A 21011-nucleotide genomic window follows, 5' to 3' on the forward strand; every position below is an offset into this window, starting at 1 on the left:
CAGCTATATGTTTCAAGTGGGGGAAGGAGATGGTTTAGGGGTAGAAAATGAAAGAGCAGAAAAGGATAGAGTACTAAGTCAAGCTTCAGGAAGTTCACAGCCTTACCATTGGCCAGGTGTGGAGTTTTGCTGTTTTTTGGGGTGCAGGGAGGGGTGGGTGCAGACAGGAAAGGTTTATTAGGTGTGTTCAGAGAAGTGTGCCAATATGGGGATTTCCTCACCATTTCTGTAGGGGCTTACCTATGTCCTTAAACCCTCATTGGTTCAAACCTTGCCAACTCTGACCTTTTGATGTTTAACAGACACTTGAGCAGAAATCTGCTTTGAGATTATCTTTGAGGAAAGGCTTTACCAAGCAAACCGTTACTGAAAACATATCACAGGTGGACTCCTCAAACTACTTATAGAATGGACTATTTTAGAGACTTCAGAATAATGTTACACAACTGGTACCCAGGGAACCTGAGACCCACTGGAGTTTTAGTAGGAATTTCAGGGACACATGATTCCATGGTCAAATAGAGTCTCCATACAGTAATGTGTCTTAGAAATCTGTAGAAGTATACAGAATGTGCTGACTACGGATGCTTTGTTTCCCTCCAAACACCTACATATAGCTCTAGTTTCCTTTGGGACACAGTTTGAGAAATGTTGCTTTGGAAGTAACCATTTGATTCACAGTAATTTATAAGGTGATTATAAGTCTTCTCCATTCATTAAACATCTTCACTGCATACATTTATCAATAAAGCACTGATGGAACTGGCCTAGTTCAAGTTAATGCATTTTCTTGAACACAGAAGCAGTTTTTACATTAAATGTATTTGATAATTCAACATATTCCTCCCTCTTTCCTTCCCAATGCTATCTTTTCTTTATTAATTTATCTGTGTTAAGGACTACAAATTGATTAATAAGGTGAGTCAGATTGAAAACACAAAACTTATTTCTATGTTAATAAATGTTAGAGGTCTAAAAGTTTAAATATAGCGGAATTTGCATATTTTGTAGGTTTCCTTTTGTTTTTTTTAAGGACCCTTTTCTGCATGGCAGAGTTGCCATACACCGAGCATCATATGATCACATGATAGAGGCCAATTTTAGAGCACTCATTAATAGTCACTTTAACAAAAGGCTTTATAATTTTCCTAAAGTGATGAGACAATTTAAATATGGTGGAGAATACCACTTATCTTTTCATTACTTGGTTGAAAAAAAGATATAAGGCCATTCTATATGTTGGAAGTGACTGTCATTTGATATTCAAACCCCAAAGAGTATAAACCTGAGCTGCCTGATATCTAGGTTCAGTTTACAGACTAAGTAAAACTGAGAAATCTCCTTGCTGAGCCTACATTGTCCGCTGTGGTCAATCTCACTACTGGCCTGATTCCTCAAAGTTCTGTGTGATGACCATTGTGCTTGGGATTTCAAACAAATCGAGCCCCATCATCCTGTATTCCCACCAACTAGCTCACTACCCTTTGTAGGCCAGAGGCTGGGAAGGAAATTTACTGCCTGCTCTCTCATCTTCAGCCTGGCCTCTGGCAGAGCACTTAGAAATCAAGTCTTTTTTTTTATCTCCATTAATGGGGGTTGAATGAGGGAAATGAGCTTATTCTTACTCTGATGAGCTCACAAAAGAAATCAAGAGTTTTGAAAATTATCACTATATTTCCCAAAAATGACTTGGGGCAAACAACAAGATTTATTATTATGGTTCTATGTATGTATGTATATATGCATGTATGTATTTATATTATTATTATTATTAACAAAAAGCTATGCCACCCATAGAGATAACTTTCAGGAATGGAAATAAAATTATATTGAAGATAAAATAACTATGAATCTGATTCTAGTTCTTTTTTAAAATCAGAGTTAAAGGAATGCTTTAAGCAATTCACTAATGTTGGCCTCAGGTGGATAACCTTGTACAAATTGGTGGAGGTGGAGTTTGAATTATATGATCTCTAAGTCCTCATCTTGTTCTCAAACATGGATTCTATCTCCTATACATGTTTTTTTCCCTCCCTAAAGAGGCTGCGCCTTTGAAAATTTAAGCATTCTTTCCTTGTGCTATATATCCTCATGTTTTAGTCATATATTATACTATGAATTTTAAGATAGCTATATACTTATAAGGAAAATAAATTTAACATTAAATCCTTTTTGGAACAATGTGGGTATGAAAAATGGATGGATACAGTTTTATTTCAAGTAGATAGAATAATTGTGGACAATGAATATCCTTGACCCAGATTTCTGGATTTTGCTAAGAATGTGGAAAATTCTTTTGCAATTACAGTAGTTGGATTTGGGTTTCTTGACTCTGTAACAAGTTCTACAAAGGATGTTTATGTAATTGAACTCAGGGCCATGTCTTGCCAAGCAGCAAACACGCCACTCTGCTATTCTTTTTTTTTTATTTTAAAAGATTTTATTTATTTATTCATGAGAGACAGAGAGAGAGAGAGACAGAGGCAGAGGGAGAAGCAGGCTCCCCGTGGAGCGGGGAGCCCGATGCGGGACTCAATCCCAGGACCCTGGGATCATGACCTGAGCCGAAGGCAGACGCTTAACCGACTGAGCCACCCAGGCGTCCCCACTCTGCTATTCTTATCACCAATAGTCATTATAACTCCAAATTGCATCACTTTTGTTTTATATAGATTATCACTCACTGGAGCCATTCCAGGTCAGTGCTACCATTTCCCCCTTGGCATTAAAGCAAGTTTACTAAGCTAATACATTACTCTTGCTTTTAACATATAAGCATTGATTGGCAAGCTCATGGCAAACATCTTGCGTAAGTTTCTCCTGGAAGCTGTAAAATCTAATCTGAATAGGAAAATAGACACAACTTTTACAGATGTTAATATAATACACACTGAGATAGCTTTCTTTGGTCCAGTTATCTTTGCAGCATTTTTTTTTTTTGTAATTGGAAATAGACCCAAAAAATTTTGATTGTTTCAGGCAGATTAGGAAATAAATTTAAGTATTTGATCCTTCTTGGCTAATGTATATTTGGTAAAGTAAAATTTTCCTTGTCACTTCAACATTTCAAATAGTTATAATCATTCTTTCCTCTTTCCTTCTATTCATAGAAGAAGAGCAATTGATTCAATTGAGATTCAATTGAGATCACTTTTTATAGCCTACTCCCTCCCCCACCTTTTTAAAGAACATATTTAAATAGCTTTCATTTCAGGGAAAAATGTGTTTTGCTCAGCCCGTGCCTCAGTATTATCCAAATTAGCTTCCCTTCACTGTTCCACTTCTCAAACAATTGGTCACCTAGAATGTCTTCATTTTTAAAAGTACCTATTCCTTAATTATCTGCATCTATGCTCTTCCAAAGGCTACTGGTCAGTTTCCAAAATACCTGATCTTTCCTCCACATTTTTTCTCTTGAACTCCTTATAGCATTTGGTACTGATGACCACACCCTGCTCTTTAAATTCTCTCCTCCCTGAGCCTTTGTGACACCAAAGCTCTTTAGTGACTTCCTTTCTTCTTGGCTTTTCCCTGGGGATGCCCTCCAATGCCAGTGTTCAATCAATGTTGCCACTTTCTTGATCCTAGTAAATAATTTTCTTGTCAAATGACTTCAGCTATTACTTGAAAGCTGAGCCTCTCATCTTAGAACGATTCTGTTTCCAGCCCCATGTTCTGAACTGTTTTCCAAGAATCTTTGCTTGAACATATCATGATCATCTCAAACTCAACATGTCCAAAGCCACCATAACACAATTGGTCTTTTTTTCCCAGTTCCTTTATTTCCATGAATGGTGTCATTACTTTTCTAATTAAATAGTTTCAGAATCTTGAAATAACCTTTTATATTTTCTTTTCTCTCTCTTCTCACATAACTACATCTTGAATGATGATAAGTACTTATCAATTCTATAAGATACCACATTACTCCTTAATATGAATGATAAGTTATTTCTAAATATGACTGATAACATTATTCCATGCTTAGGAAGACATATTAAATTTGAATGTTTAGACCAGTAGCCACAGGACAAGATCATACCTAAACTGGAAGGATAATCATGACACTGTGAGTCAGCCTTTTGACTCAAAGGTAACTTCTAGGGCACAGTCTTATCCAACCATCCACCTATCCACTCATCCACCCATCCATCTGTCCATCCACCTACCTACCTACCTACCTACTTAATTACTTACCTATGGACTGACCCACCTGCATCTCTGTCTCTCAGGATTTCTCAACCTCGGCACTATCGACGTTTTGGACTGGATAATCTTTTGTTATGGGGGGCTGTCCTGTGCATTGCAAGATGCGTAATGGTATCAGTGGCCGCTATCCACTAGGTGCCAGTAGCATCCCCTTCCTCAATGATGACAACCAAAATTGTCCCCAGACATTGCCAAATGCCTGTCCCTTGGGGGCGGGGGAACTAAATCTTCTTCCCTCTCCCCATTAAGAACCACTACTCTTTCCTGCCTCCAACATTGCTCCATAAAAATGTCCTATTCCCAACATTGTTCCATAAATTCCATAAAAGTATTAAAAATATATGTTATTTCATTCTAAAATATGTTAATGTCTTTCCAAATAATTAAGTATTTTGTAGGTAATGTTATAATACTTAGCCTGCATTGTCTGCCCATTTTTTTTTAAAGGATCATTTGGAGACATCGCATGGATGGGCCCTCATTTGTAGCTTCTAGTTAGAGGATTTAACATAATAAGGTGGCACCAAGGAAAGAACTTTGCCCAGTGGAATTGAAAGACATTTTATTATACATGCTATACAGAGTGCAGATAGTCCTCTTGGGCTCAGAGCCCAGGTTTGCCACTTTACTTGTTCTGAGAAGCACATTTCAAAAATTCTCTAAGATCCAATTTTCTCATTTTTCAAATGAGAGTAATCGTACCTATCACATAGCACTGTTGTAAGTGGTAAATTAAATACTTGCAAAGCCCGGCACACTGTAACACCATGATATATGTTAACTTTTAGCTGGGGACAAATGTGGTGGGATTGTTCTGGTTGAATTGGGGTAGGAAGTCTGGACCCAAACACTCAGGCCCCACCCAGTCCCCTGTGGCATGTAACCAGCTACCAGCTTCTCATTAGGTGGTTACTCTAGGCTACTCCTTGTGCTGAAATCAGCCAATGCAAGTAGAACTATACTGTGGCTGCTAGATAGTGTGACACCGCACATACAGCATCTGAAGCAGAGAACTGGTTTGGATGGCAGTTTCCGTATTTGTGCAACATTGTATTTCTTAGATAGAGCAAACTCCTCCACTTGTGAGTTCACATTTAAGGAAGTAGGATTGGGTACCATGAGGTCATGCTTTCCATTGAAATTGCTTTCCTGAAAACTGATGGCCATTGACTCCTACGTTAATTGAAATTTATTTACTAAACCTACTTTATATTAAAAACTAGGCTGGGTACCGCAAGGAGTGCTGTTCAACTTAAGATAGAATCCTGCCCCTTTGGAGGTTAAAATAAAAGTATAAAGATAAGTGTGCCATGCAAAGGAATAGTTGAGTTCAGAGTCTATGTCATGTAATAAAAAGCACATGAATACTAGAATCAGATAAAAGCTGAGTTTGAATTTCAGCTCTACCACATCTAGTTCTTTATTTGGATAATAATGTTTCTCTGAGTGTTTGCAGAGATTAAATAAAGCTACATTACAAATTGCCCAGCACAATGTACACTTGCACATCATAAATCTTTTCAATGAAAATAATTATTTTTCTCTATTACTATATCATGCACAAATGGTTGGGTAGGTTTTCATTAAATGTAAAGGGTATGTTTAGGATTTCTGACTTAAAGTATAGACTGAGGTCAACAGTCTGTTACTAGAGGCCAAATCACACTTGAGGTGGCAGATGTGACTTATATATCAGTAGACTTATTCCTTGTCCCCATGTATCTCAGTTCTAATGATGGGAGTGGGTCTTGGTCCCCATGTCTGAGTCCATCTTTAGAATCTTCCTCAGACTCAAGTAGTTTTAGAACCAAGGTTTACTCTCACCAGTTGTTCTTGTAGATGTTCTTGTGACACTGAAGCTCAGCCCTAAAACTTGCCTATGGGACAGGTATGTGCCTCTCCCCAGAAACCCTCCCCAACCCCCTGCGATGAGCTTGTGCCAAGTCCTGGCCCTTTCAAGGCTGCCTTGCCCTGCTTTGTGGGCTCTGACAATATCCTTGTTTAAAACATCCTATCAGAGAACATTATATGGTGTGGATTTGTCAATGCTATAAGAAAAAAGTTCTAACTCCTCAAACAGCTCCTTTTGAAGACAGATGGTGAAGTCAGCCCCTTAGGCATGAGGAACTCACAGAGGGATGTTATATTGGGGAGGGTGTTTCAGAAGCTTAGGGTTCCAGATGGCTGGGGAGAATAAATCAGGAGGATAACAAGGGGTTTTTAGTTTAAATTTTGCAAACATTTACTGTGTCACTGGCTTTGGAGATACAGAATGGAATAAGATGTAGGCTCCTGCTGGGACTGAGCATTCCACACAGCTCCAATGGAAGCTGAGGACAGACGGGGTCAGGTCTTCAACACCGATGGCCAGATAATGGTGCAGGTTCAAAGGCAAGCACATGTTTAGATAAGTGGAACAGTTAATTAGTGACAAGGCTATGCAATTCATGTTTAGAAAGGGTTTTTCTTTTTTCTTTTCTTTTTTTAATTCTTGCTCTTAACTGGTATAGTTAAAAACTAAGGCACAAAAAACAAAAACAAAAATACCCCCCCACCCACCCACACACACACGCACAAAACAAAACAGAAAAAACTAAGTTGCTATAAATGCCATTTTCTTGTTAGGAAATTACATTTTCATTGGAAAACCCATGGGTGAGTATGTTGTGTGTTATATTCTTTATTTTTTATTTTCTATCATACCTGAAAACATCCCATTGAATGGACCAAAAGTACTTCAAACAGAACCATCATTCTTCTGGCAGCAATGAACTGAGGGTGGAAGCATTGATAGCCAGTTTACATATTAGAAAATGACAAAAATGTTTTTAAAAATATACATACAATAATAAATAATAATGAAAGTCCTAACACTGGTTGATCCCTCACTATATTTCAGACATTATTTGTATTATCTCACCTAAGCCTCTCAACCACCCCCTGAGGCCAACTCTGACTCCATTTTGTGGATGAGGCTTAGGTAAGTCACTTGCCCAAGGTTAAACAGCTAGCAAAATCTAGCAATCTGCCTACTAAAGGTGGGCTCTTAACCTTTATGCCACATAACACAGCAGAACAAACAGCTTAACTACTCTATATAGTCAGGTTTCACTTCTGTTTTGCAAGTGCCATTTGAGATACTTGTTTTAAACGTTGAGCTGGTTCAGCCAGAGAAAACTGGTGAAAACTATTTATAGAGTGATGCCAAAGCAAAGTCATTTCAAGGCCAGTTGTCACAGTGACATGTGTTTTAGGGTGTCACCTGGGCATAGGAACTTTGTGGGCAGAGGTACTTAATGTTGCCTGCATTCCCAAAGCCACATTGTTGTATTTATCTGTGGCCAGGAAGAGAGTTAAACTGGAGGTTGCCACTTTGAGAATGCCACCTGCTTGAACTTTGCCCATCAGCTGCCACCTCACTCAACTCTCCTGAACCTTCTGGGACATATTAGAAGGGCTGGGAATCCACAAACAGACAGAAAGTATGAAAGCAAGGGGCATTCTTCTGACTCAAGATGCATGCCGCTCTTCTGCAGTCCTTGCTTTTGGGAGGGAAGACCTGATGCTGGGCTCCTTGGAGTCTCACTCACACCTGCCATTGGTATAGATTCTAGAAGACTGAAGTCCTGGGAAGCTTCCTTTGGCTCCTCCAGGTCCACTCTCTAGCCTTCTCCACCAGGCCTAGTGCCCTGGGGCAAATGATGGACCTGAGGCTGATTCCTAGTCTCTCCTGGAGGGATCCTGGGGCGGGGGGAGGGGGGGGCTGCTTCCTTCAGTGCAGGTCTGGAAGGTACTCTCTGCCTCTCGGTCGCTGAACCCGGGAATGCTTGTGCCCTGCCTCTGGGCCCATGGGTGACAGCAACACCCTGTGCCCGAGCCCACAGCCTTCCTTCAGAGGACTGTCCTCTCCCGCTAGCTTTTGTATGCAGCCTCCTGGTTGTGTTGACCCACCGATGAGCTGATGAGCCGGGGACAGCAAGCGCTGCAGAAGCCTCAGGGGTGACAAAGCACAGACCAAGTTTGCAGGACCAGCCCCTTGGAATGCTGTTGCCAGTTCCAACGACTCTTGGGGTTTTCAGATGCCCTGGGCGAGGCCGACAAGAGCAGGACTTCCGGGGTCTTTGTGGCTGTCCGCGATCCGGCTGACTGGAGACAACAGAGAACAAACCTTGGTGGTGCGTGATCCCGTTTCCTGAGTGGAATTAGTGCGGGTGGCGGCACCGAGCTGAGAGGAGACGATAAACTTGTCTGCGTCCTGTAGGCCAAACAGTTTAGGGTTTCTGGGAGCCCGAGGCTGAAATTATTTTGCTGGGCCCCTTAAGAAGCAGAATACAAAAATTCTCTGTGTCTCTCGTTCTCTTTTTTATTTGTTTGGTTTTATGGTTTTCTTAAAATAAAAATAGCTTTTAAATTACACACATAATAAAATATCAGTGTAGGAAAGATTTTTTAAACTGCACAGAAAATTGTAAGAAAATTAATTAAAATCATCTGGAATTCTACCACCCCGATTTAACAACAGTATGTTGGTGACCATACTTCTTGCATCTCTTTGTGTGCAGAAATATTCTCCCTCTTTTTATTTTGTTCTCACCCTGAACTGACCTCTCATTCTCCACCTCTGTCCCTGAGGGACTGAGCATCTTTATATAATTGTCTTCATGTTCTTATTATATACAGTATATGATTATTTGGATAGATACACACAAGTGTATTTTTGTCATTGTTTATTTTACTAAAACAGAATCTTATTATGTACATTTTTGCTACAGCATGCCTGTTTCCCTGTAGAAATCCCTTTAGCCCTTTGGCATAGATCTGAGTCCCCCCACCCCCATATTGTATGATGGCACATTTTAACACAAAGAAAAGTGGTAAGAATTTTATAGACAACCATCTGGTACCCACTGCCTGGATTCTACCATTAACCTTCTAGTAGTTTACTTTGATTTTCCATCTATCCATACTTCTATTATTCCATCTTCTTTTATTTTTTAATGAACTTCAAAGTTGCAGATATCAGTATATTTCCCTCTAAATACTTTGTATCCATGTCATTAGCAGGTATCCAATATTTTCTTTTTTGAGGTAAAATTTATATACAATCCAACCCACTAATCTTGAGTGTATCATTTGATGAATTTTGATAAAGGCATATACCTATGCAACCCAAATCCCTTCCCAGTCAATCCCACAGACAACCTCTGTTCTTATTTTTCCCACCATAGGTTAGTTTTGCCTACTCTAGAGAGCGTGTGTTATCATACACACGGAATTGTACAATAAGTACTCATGCTATATTTCTTTCACACAGCATGTTTTTGAAATTCACCCAGATTATTACAATAGTTTGACCACCCCCTCCCCCTCTTGATTTTTCCTGAATAGTGGTCTATTTTATGAATATGCCACCCTAAATTTGCTCACTCTCTTATTGACCATCTCTTGGGCTGTTTCCAGTTTGGGGCTATTATATACAAAACTGCTATGCAACTCATTCTTTATAATGACTACAATATTTTGTTGCATACATTTACAAAAACTTATTCAAATAGTTATTTTATTGGTTGTCTAATATTCTTTTTAAAAAGTTTTTTTTAATTTAATTAATTTATTTATTTTATTTTTTATTTTATCTGAGAGTGCATGAGCACACAAGGGGTCGTGGGAGGGAAGGAGCAGAGGAGAGGGAGAGAGAGAATCCCAAGCAGACTCCACCTTCATCACAAGCCCCACTGGGGCTTTATCTCATAACCCAGATCCCCACTGGAGATCTCCACCCCAACCGAAATCAAGAGTTGGGTACTTAGCTGACTGCGCCACCCAGGCACCCCTAAAAGTTTTTATTTTAATTCCAATTAGTTAACATACAGTGTTATAATAGTTTCAGGTATGATTCAACAGTTCCATACATCACCCAGTGCTCAACAGGACAAGCGTTCTCCTTAATTTCCATCACCTATCAAATGGATATTTAGATTTCTTCCTCTCTTTGCTTTTTGTTACTATGAATATTGCTACAACTGACTGAAAAAAATCTTTAATCTACCCATGCATGTATTTTTGGCAGTAGATTCCTGGAAATAAGAATGCTAGGTTGAAAGACATGTATTTCTTTATGTTTATTTAATAACTATTGTCAGACTGCTTTGCGGAAGTCTGCAACCATTTACATTTCCACCAGAATTGTGTATTTTTTTTTAACCAACTTCTCTGCTGGTAGGATGTTACCATGTTCAAATGTTTTTCCCCACTGAGAGTGGTATTTTGTTGTTACTTCTTTCATTTCCTACCAGTGGGGTTGAGCGTCTTTTCAGATATGTGGTGGCCTTTGGTTATGTTCTGTGAATCACCTTTTTTTTATTTTGGGTTGTATGTCTTTCTTTATATTAACAGTTTGAGCAAACACTGTGTATATTATGGATAATTGCCTTTATCTACAGATAATTCCCTTTGATATTGGCCCTCAGTGTATCATTTGTCTTTTGATTATTTATACTATTTTTAAATTGCATATTTAAAATGCTTTTCCAGGGGCGCCTGGGTGGCTCAGTTGGTTAAGCGACTGCCTTCGGCTCAGGTCATGATCCTGGAGTCCTGGGATCGAGTCCCACATCAGGCTCCCTGCTCAGCAGGGAGTCTGCTTCTCCCTCTGACCCTCCTCCCTCTCATGCTCTCTGTCTCTCATTCTCTCTCTCGCAAATAAATAATAATAAAAAAAAAATCTTAAAATGCTTTTCCATAGGGGCACCTGGGTGGCCCAGTTGGTTAAGCTGCAGACTCTTGGTTTTCAGCTCAGGTTGTGATTTCAGGGTCATGAGATAAAGCCCCATGTTGGAGTCGGCTTGAGTTTTTCTCTCCTTCTCCCTCTGCCCCTCCCCTCCCCCCACCTACCCCACACACAGCCTCTAAAATAAATAAATAAATCTTAAAAAATTTTTTTCTCTGGGGCGCCTGGGTGGCTCAGTCGTTAAGCGTCTGCCTTCGGCTCAGGTCATGATCCCAGGGTCCTGGGATCGAGCCCCGCATCTGGCTCCCTGCTCCGCGGGAGGCCTGCTTCTCCCTCACCCTCTCCCCCCGCTTGTGTTCCTGCTCTCGCTATCTCTCTCTCTGTCAAATAAATAAATAAAATCTTTTAAAATAAAAAAAAAAATTTTTTTCTCTAGTTAACTACATATATTTTTATATATGCATAAATATATTCTATATACATTCTGAGTTTCCCCCCCTTTTCCCCCCTTTTTTTTTGTCAACAGATCAATCTATTCTGTAGGTCATTTGTGTATTCTCTTAAAATTTATTCTAAATTATTATTATTAATAATTTATTTTTTTACATTTAAATCTTTATTTCATTTAATGTTAGGTTTATACGTAGCATGAGGTGCTCCAACTTCCTTTTTTTCCAGATGGATAGCCATTTGTGCCAGCCTCATTTATTTAATAAACCAAACTTTACTCACCAAATTGAAATACCAACTGTGTCATTTATTAAGTTATCATATAAATTAAGATCTGTTTCTAGAATTCTGTTTTGTTTCATTTACCTCTTTGTCTATCTCTATGTCAATATCATTTTATTTTGATTATAGTGTTATGGTGATTGTATAGTGTGTCTTCATAACTGGTAAGGCACATTCCCTGTCCCCCCACTCCACATACTTAAAATCTTTTTCCTTTGTTATCTTTGGTCATTTATTTTTCCATATGAACTTTAAGATAACTTTATTCAACCCTCAAATTTCCAAATTATTCACATTCTTCCCAAATCCAATAGAATTAAAATCGCAATTGTATTATGTTATATATTATTTTTTTATAATTGATGATTATCATCTTAAATCTTCTCATTCAAGAGCATGTTATATTTTCACCTTTGTTCAGAACTTGTTTTTTGTCCTTCAGTAAGATTTCATGGTTTCTTTACATGGCCTGACAATATTTCTTATTAGATGTTTTCCTATTTTATAAACTTATCCCTATTATGAATTAAACATTTCCCTGATATCCATTTTTAGCTGTTTAATACCAGTATAGAAAAACAGTTATGGATTGTTGTATGTTTATTTTGTATGATAATAAATACCTTACCAAATTCTTTGATTCATTCTAATTTTTTTCTCAAATTGTCTTGTATTTTACATGTATACAGCCATATTATCTGCAAGGAAAGAAAAGTAATCTTTACTCTTACAGTATTTATATTAAGTATTCAATTTTTATTCCTACTTAACTGAACTGTTGAGGGGAACAGCTGTTGAATTGTTACAAAAGTCTTTGTAGTATCAATTGGTGTGCTTGTATGATTCTCCTTCTTGTGGATGTAATGAATTATGTTGCTACGTTTTCACATAATATATACACGTTCATTCCTGGATTGAAACTGACTTGATCATCCTGTTATTCTTTTGAAACACTGTAGATTTCACTTGTTAATCTTTTATTTAGAGGGCGCCTTGGCTCAGTTGGTTAAGCGACTGCTGTCGGCTCAGGTCATGATCCTGGAGTCCTGGGATTAAGTCTCACATCGGGCTCCCTGCTCAGCAGGGAGTCTGCTTCTCCCTCTGACCCTCCCCCCTCTCATGTGCTCTCTCTCTCTCTCTCATTCTCACTATCTCAAATAAATAAATAAAACTCTTTTAAAAAAAAGAATTTAAAAAATCATAAAAGATATTTGTTTGTAGGGCATTTTGAGTATCAAGTTGGGTCTTTAAGGATATACTAGTTTTATAGAACGAATTAGGGAGATTTTCATCTTTTTATAGGCAAGTGTATATAACATTACAATTAACATTAAATAAATATTAGATAGGACTCATCTTTGAATCCAACTGGCCCTGTAATCCTTATCAATGGTAGTTTTTTTTTATTTTATTATGTTATGTTAATCACCATACAATACATCATTAGTTTTTGATGTAGTGATCTATTATTCATTGTTTTAAAGATTTATGTATTTATTTGAGCGAGAGGTAGGGGGGAGGGAGGAGGAGACAGAAACCTAAGCCGACTCTGTGCTGAGCCTGCGGTGGGGCTCTTTCTCAGACCCTGAGATCACAACCTGAACTGAAATCAAGATTTGGAGCCTTAACTGACTGTGACACCCAGATGCCCCTCAATTGTAGGTTTTTAATCACTGTTTTAGTATATTCAATTTTTTTCTTCTGCATGGGGAAATGTTGATTTTTTATATGTGTTAGAATAATCACTAAATTTTCTCTAGGTTTCAACTTCATTGCCACAGTTAGATACTATTTACTTACTATTTTTATAATCCCTTCTATATCTGTATTTTTTCTTTCTTGATTTTTGTATATTTTTTATTCTCTTTTTTCCTTAATCAGGCCCCTGAAGGGATTATCTATTTTTAATGAAATGGTTAAAGCAAATAATCAGCTTTAGAATTTATTTACTTCTACTTTTTTTTTAATTTCTCTTAATCTCAATGCTTATATTTTTATTGATTCTTCCTACTTTTCTTTTTACTTTATTTCTTAGGCTTTTTTCTAATGTAAGATAAAGCAGTTCATACTACTTTAGTTATATCTCTGTTTTGTTTGTTTTGTTTTTTAAGATTTTATTTATTTATTTGAGAGAGAGAGAGCACAATGGGGGGGATGGGAGGGGTAGAGAGAGAAGGAGAAGCAGACTCCTTGCTAGCAGGGAGACCGACTCGGGGCTCAATCCCAGGACCCTGAGATTGATGAGGGAGCAGAAGGGTAGCTGAAGACAAAGCATAAGCTGACACCCTGCAACTTCTCCCCAGCCTCCCACTCCTGGGTGGGACATGTGGGACATTCTTCCAGTAATATCCCAACTGTCTTAATGTTAATACCTCTCTAGAGGGGAAAACAACCTTAACTTGACAATGGCAAGGCCTCCGGAATCTTGTAGGTATCTTGTAGGTCAGTCCTCTTTAGCATATGAAAGTTCTTTTGATGGGGCGCCTGGGTGGCTCAGTCGGTTAAGTGGCTGCCTTCGGCTCAGGTCATGATCCTGGGGTCCTGGGATCGAGCCCCGTGTCAGGCTCCCTGCTCAGTGGAGAGTTTGCTTCTCCCTCTCCCTGCCTCTCTGCCTACTTGTGCTCTCTCTCTCTCTGTCAAATAAATAAATAAAATCTTAAAAAAAAAAAAGAAAGTTCTTTTGAAACTTCCCTTTTCCTTACTTCCCCCAACTCCTGAGTATATAGTCACCATTCCTCAAGATTCCAGTGCAGCAGCTCTTTCTGCCCACGGGTTCTGTCCCCGTGCTTTAATAAAAACTACTATTTTGCACCAAAGACATCTCAAGAATTCTTTCTTGGTCGTCAGCTCCCCACCTCACCCCACTAAACCTCACCTATATTCCAAACCACATCAAGATCATGACCTGAACCAAAGGCAGACACCTAACTGACTGAGCCACCCAGGTGTTTGTATATCTCTGTTTTGGTTTAAAATATTATTTGATTGTTTTCTAGATAGATGTAATTTTAACTTGATTTTTGATTTTATTAGATGGATTACTTAGAAAGGTATATTTTAGTTTCTAAGCAGTTAAACTATTTTTATTGCTATTTTATTATATTTTCTTAATTCTATTGGAGTATGATCAGAATATCCTAACTTAGCTTTTTCTATCAGATCTGTTTAATTCTGTAAGGAGTGTATTAAATCCTGCCATAATTATTTTCTGGTGAATACATGTTTGTGGCTATTATATATAGTCTTTATCTTGCTTAATGTTTTAAAGAAACCTTTAAAAATCTCTAAATTACATCTTTTTTGATATTAATATTGTAACTCCTGCTTTCATCTTGCTTACCTCATATCTCTGTCTACCCCTTCTCTGTCTTTGCTCATGTATTCTGCCATGTTTAAAGGCTAGCCTTTACATCAATGTTATAACAAATTAGCATACAGATATATATCATAAATTCTTCCCAGAACAAGGAGAAGAATGAGTGAGAAAAAACAAAAAAGAAAGAAGAAAGAAAGGAGAGAAATTTAGAGATTTAAGCATAAGGCCAGGCAAGGCATGGGATAAGGAAGATAATTACATATGCTCTGTAGTAAGCATCATTTATTTATTTATCCTGGTTTTCACATTGGACCAGGCCTCTGTTCTCCTATAAAATATTAATGTTAAATATATGTGCATATACACATATGTGCACACACATTTGTATATATACACACATATATATGTATATGTACACATATATATTTAAATAATAGTAGAATAAATTCTACTTCACTTGAATGCTAAGTCTCTGTAAAGGATCCCATGAATTAGAAGATTAATTCCAGATAAGTTCTAGGTTTTGGTTTGAAATAGTGTGGTTTAGTTGGACCCAATTAAACATCTAATAAGGTGTGCTAGTAAATGTTTAATAATTAGCCAGAGAGGAGAGGGTGGAGCTAAAAGCCTGTGATTTGTCCCTTTTGCCAATTTCTATGGTGTAAATCCTGTTTGACTTCAAACTACCAGTGTAATGTCCCTGGTGTGGAGCTGGGAGCACACCACTGCATGAAATGGGAATTTGGATGTTTTGTTGGTTTGTTTTTTGTTTTGAGGGAGAGGGAGGGAGTGCGTATGTGCATGCCCACGTAAGAGGGGAGGAGGCAGCGGGAGAGAGAATCTCAAGCAGGCTTCATGCCCAGCTCAGAGCTTGACGTGGGGCTCGAGCTCATGACCCTGAGATCATGACCTGAGCTGAAATCAAGAGTCCATCACTTAACTGACTGAGGCACCCCCAGGAATTTGGATGTTTTATTCCCCAGGCTAAGTTCAGAAAGAAGGCCAGGTTCCTGTTTACAGGAACTGCCCCACCTCACTACACGAGTGGGCATTACAGAATAACATGAACTACTCGATGAGCAAGTTTCACAGACGCATTCCTGTGGTTTGTGAGTTGTTTTTAGCAATTTAGGCACTACTTTAAGTTTCTAATACAGGATTTTGTTTTTATTTTTAAAAACAATGTGGTTTTGACCTAGGTAATCTTTTTAGTATGTACGTTCTCTGCATTATTAACAATCTCTTTAACAAATCCAGTGTAGTTGTAGTCTGCAGATCCTGACACTTCAGAGAATTTAAATTTTAATGCTGGAAGGATCAGGAAACGTGATTTAAGGTGAGTACTAAAGATAAGAATCAAATGGATTAAGAACTGACAGCTAGTTGAGTACTAAAGATAAGAAGCAAATGGCTTAAGAACTGACAGCTAGTTATTATCAGACTTAGAACCTAGAACATGTTCATTTTGAATCTGGTTCTCTTTCACTACCTCTATCCAGTTTTAATAGGATTTAAATCATATGGCTACAGGGCTAATTGGGCCATTATTTCACCCTGGGGAAAATGACTGACATCCAAACAGGAAAATATTAGTCTCGAAAACTAGCTTTAAATGTCTTTCTGTGAAGTTTGACTAACATAGTGCAGAAAACAGGATTTGAATGAGATTATGCTAAGAAAAAGCGATGAACATTTATTAAGTGCCTACTGTACCTGGCACCATACCAAACACTCTGTCTCTTGCTGACGCCTCACTAACTCCATAATTCTCCTCTTTTATCAGATGAGGAGCTGAGGTACAGTTAAATAATTTGTCCAAGGTCAGTCATATATCCAGTAAATGGCTGAGCCAAAATTTTACCCTTTATAGTTCCCTCAACTACTACACTATGTGCAACATGAAATAGTTTCATTGGAGACACCACCAGTAATAAATGGAGCTCCAATAACATTGTATTAGGATGTAGAAAAAAATAGCCATGGAATAAGACATATAAGAAGAGGGGTCCTTTCTCTGGACAGGTGACCCTTGAACAGAGGGTGGATGAGGAGGCAGTGCCCCAGGCCCTGTTGTTAGGGCTGGGAGCCTGCTGGCCTTGAGCTTCTGTAAAAATTACTGACTCTCTAGAGTTACACAGAAGTTGGAGAACAGGTAAAGCATGGGCATGAGTGCTATGTGCTTTATCCAAACCTTTTCTTTAAAAAAAAACAAAAGACACTTTACAAATTTAAAAGACTGTCTTTTTTTGTTGTTGTTATTGAGTTGTTGGAGTTCTTTATATATTTTAGCTATTAACTCCCCTCTTTTTAAAATTTAAATTCAGTTAGCCAACATACAGAACATCATTAGTTTCAGTTACAGACTTCAGTAATTCATCAGTTGCATATAACAACACCCAGTGCTCATCACATCACATGCCCTCCTTAATGCCCATCACCCAGTTACCCCATTCCCCCCACCTCCCCCCCAGCAACCCTCAGTTTCTTTCTCGTAGTTAAGAGTCTCTCATGGTTTGTCTCCCTCTCTGATTTCTTCCCATTCTGTTTTTCCCTTCCTTCCCCTATGATCCTCTGCACTGTTTCTTATATTCCTCATATGACTGAAACCATATGATAATTGTCTTTCTCTAGATATTAATCTGTTACCTGCTACCTGGTTTGCAAAACTTATTTCCCATTCTGGAGGTTGCCTTTTCATTTTGTTGTTTCTTTTGCTGTGCAGGAGTTTTTAGGTTTGATGTAGTTTCATTTACTGATTTTTGCTTTTGATGTTTGTGCTTTTGGTGTCATATCCAAAAAGTCATTGCCAAGACCTACATTGAGAAGCTTCTTCCTTATGTTTTCTTCTAGGAGTTTTATAATATTAGGTCTTATGTTCAAGTCTTTGATTCATTTGGAGCTAAAAAGAAAACATTATGTAATGTGATAAAGGAGCTAATTTTTGCTAAAATGGCAATCATTAGCATAATATATAAATACATCAAATTAACAGGTTGTACACCTTAAATTTACACAATGTTGTATTTAAGTATATTCAATAAAAAAGACATCTTAACAAAGAGGTTGGACAAAAGGTTAAGTTGTTTAACTTATGGCTGAGGGCATTTCTCCTTTTTTTTATTCTCTGTGTCTTCCCTTCCCCAATTCTATTCCCACATCAAATGGAATGTCAGGAATTTAATAATACTTTTCCCAACTCCATTTCTCCTCAGACACAAGAAGTTCAGCAACCATTTGGCAGAAACACCTGGCGATGGGAATGGCCTAGAAGTCACACAGAAGTCTCAGATGCAGGACTGTTTTAGGCTTGTTTGTATATCTGTTTTGTTCTGATTTTAATATTTTTTTACTAACAAAAAGAGCAAAGGAACATGCATATTATATATGTACAGAGTAACAAATGATAATAAAACCAACGCCCATGGGAGTTCTACTAAGGGAGATAAGGATTTCATGATATTTAGAAAGACAGGGAAACACTTGGGGGCTGATACAAAAAGCTGATTAAAATGGAAAGTGAGAAGAAATAAAGAAATGAACAAGTAACTCCTGCTACACAGTATCACCATCCACCAGGAAAGAGATGTTGAGTGTTTTTGAGGGAAAGTAACAGGCAGGTCAGAGTTGAAAGCAATGGTGTTGCTGAAGGTTTCCAGCAGTCAGTCATGAGGAAGAGGCTGTGGGCTGACAATTCCAGGAGACCCAGCCTGCTGGGGGTTGGGAGGGTGGGGAGGAAGGGTCTCAGTTTCCACAGGAGATGAAATCCTCTCATTGCCATCTGGCCATCCAGCTGGCCAACCATAGGGTTTCAGATGTGGAGAAGGTGAGTGATGAAAAACCATTTGAATGTTAATAGTGGGCTGATAAACTGAATGTTCATATTACCCCAGCCTTTATACCTCAGTGTAGTAGTGTGATTGAACAAATGGCATTACTAGTTTTAGCAAATCCATATACAAGACCCCTAGTTAAATTTTAATATCAAGTTAAATGAAGGTTTTTTGTTTTGTTTTTCAGTATATCTCATGTAGTGTGTAAGACGTACTTGTACTAAAATAAATTACTCATTGTTTATCTGAAAATCAAATGAGATGGGGTGCTCTGTGTTTTATCTGGCAACGCTACCTGTGTGTGTGAAAACACTGAAATTTGAATAAGGCCAGGAACACTTTGGGCAAATTGATCTCTCTGAGGGCCATTTTCCTGTAAAATGGTCTTAATCAGACCTAAGTCATGGGGTCTTGGAGGAGATTAAGTAACAGACGTGAAAGCAACAATTGTGGTGTCGAGTACATGAGGATGGTTCATGGGGCTACCACTGGCAGAGATGACACTGACTAAATTAGATAAGAAGCCTGGATGGCTTTCAGCTCACTCACCCTCAGGCAGGCCTGTGGTGTCCCAGCGTGCGCATCCATAGAGGGCAGCCTGTGCCAAGGGCCTGCTATTCCAGAGGATGGAGTGGAAGCAGAAGGCTGTCTTCCCTCCTTCCCTTCCTTGGACAAGTGTTTGTAGGCCAGGTACAATGACAGGGGCTGAAATAGAGCAGATTACAACAGGCAGGGCTCTTGTCTTTATCCTCTGACAGCCTTGCAGAGGAAAGAGGAGGCCGAGATTAAACAAATGAGCATTGAACTACAAAATTAATCGATTTTATCTTGAAAAATTACAATGGACTATCAAAGTGTGTCACTGATGGGGAACCTAATCTAATGGGGTGGGTAGGGATCAGGAAGGTTTATAACTTTATTGAGAGTAGAAGGGTTAGGAGTTGGTTCTGGAAGCCTGGGGGCAGGGAAGAGTGCCAGGGAACAGGAACAGCCTATTCAAGGTGCTGGTGCACGGAGGCTGAGGATCTGAGGACAGAGAGAATGTCTGATTGCTGGAGTTGGCCAGCAAGTGGGGCAGGCCCAAGGCAGTGGGTTTACTCTGCTGAGGGATTAGAAACCCATCTCACAGCAAGAAATCATTGGAAGAATTTAGTCAGGACACCATGACAGCATTTACACTTGTTTCCACTTTTCTTTCATTAAAAATCTCTCATTAAAAGTTGGAGCACTGGGTGGAGGGTCTGAAGATTTCGGCTCAGGTCATGATCTTGGGGTGGTGAAATCAAGCCCCCATCGGGTCCACACTCATCAGAGAGTCTGTTTGAGGATTCTTTCTCCTTCTGCCCGTCCCCACCGCTCTCTCTCTCTCAAATAAATAAACGAGTCTTACAAAAATAAATATAAAACAATAAAAGTCTCAAGTTGCTGGGGTGCCTGGGTGGCTTAGTCAGTTAAGTGTCTGACTCCTGATTTTGGCCCTGGTCATGATCTTAGGGTCCTGAGACGGAGCCCCACGTGGAGCCTCTGGGCTCTGTCCTGAGCATGGAGTCTGCTTAAGATTCTCTCTCTCCCTCTCCCTCTGCCCCTCCTCTTGCTCTCTCTCTCTCTCTCTCAAAACAAAACAAAACAAAACGAACAAACAAACAAATAAAACTTAAAAAAAAGTCTCAAGTTGCTAACTGCTAAGCTTTGCTTCGTGAACGGAGCTCTCTTTTTTCGCAACTACCACTCCCATTAGTGTCATAAACAAAGCTATTTAGGGTTGATCATTAATGCCATTTCCTCCAAAGGCATGCGAGGCAGATCAGCATAGTGGCTAAGCATTTGGGTTCAGAATTCAGGCTCATCTGGGCACGCATCTTTACTCATAAAAATAAATGAGTAAAACGAACCTACCTCACAGTATTGTTAAGGGGTTAAATGAGATAATTAGTGTGCAGTGCTTATCATGATGCATGACATTTATGTAGGTGGTAATAAATGTTAAATATTATTCATGTGCAAAGGACAATGCATAGATTTATTTTTAAAATCTCCCAAGTAAACTAAATGTCACTTCAGTTCACATAAAGCTTGCTCCTAATTATTTTGTAATACTATCAATGTGAATTGTTGTGCCAAGAGAATCAATACATCTTAGATAATTAACACCAGGAATGTACTTGGCCTTGGCATTGACCTCGTTCCTAAATGT

Source organism: Mirounga angustirostris, unplaced genomic scaffold (assembly GCF_029215605.1).
Source record: "Mirounga angustirostris isolate CCGP_5_RB_7025 unplaced genomic scaffold, mMirAng1.0.hap1 SCAF_8, whole genome shotgun sequence".
In the NCBI taxonomy this organism is placed as follows: domain Eukaryota; kingdom Metazoa; phylum Chordata; class Mammalia; order Carnivora; family Phocidae; genus Mirounga; species Mirounga angustirostris.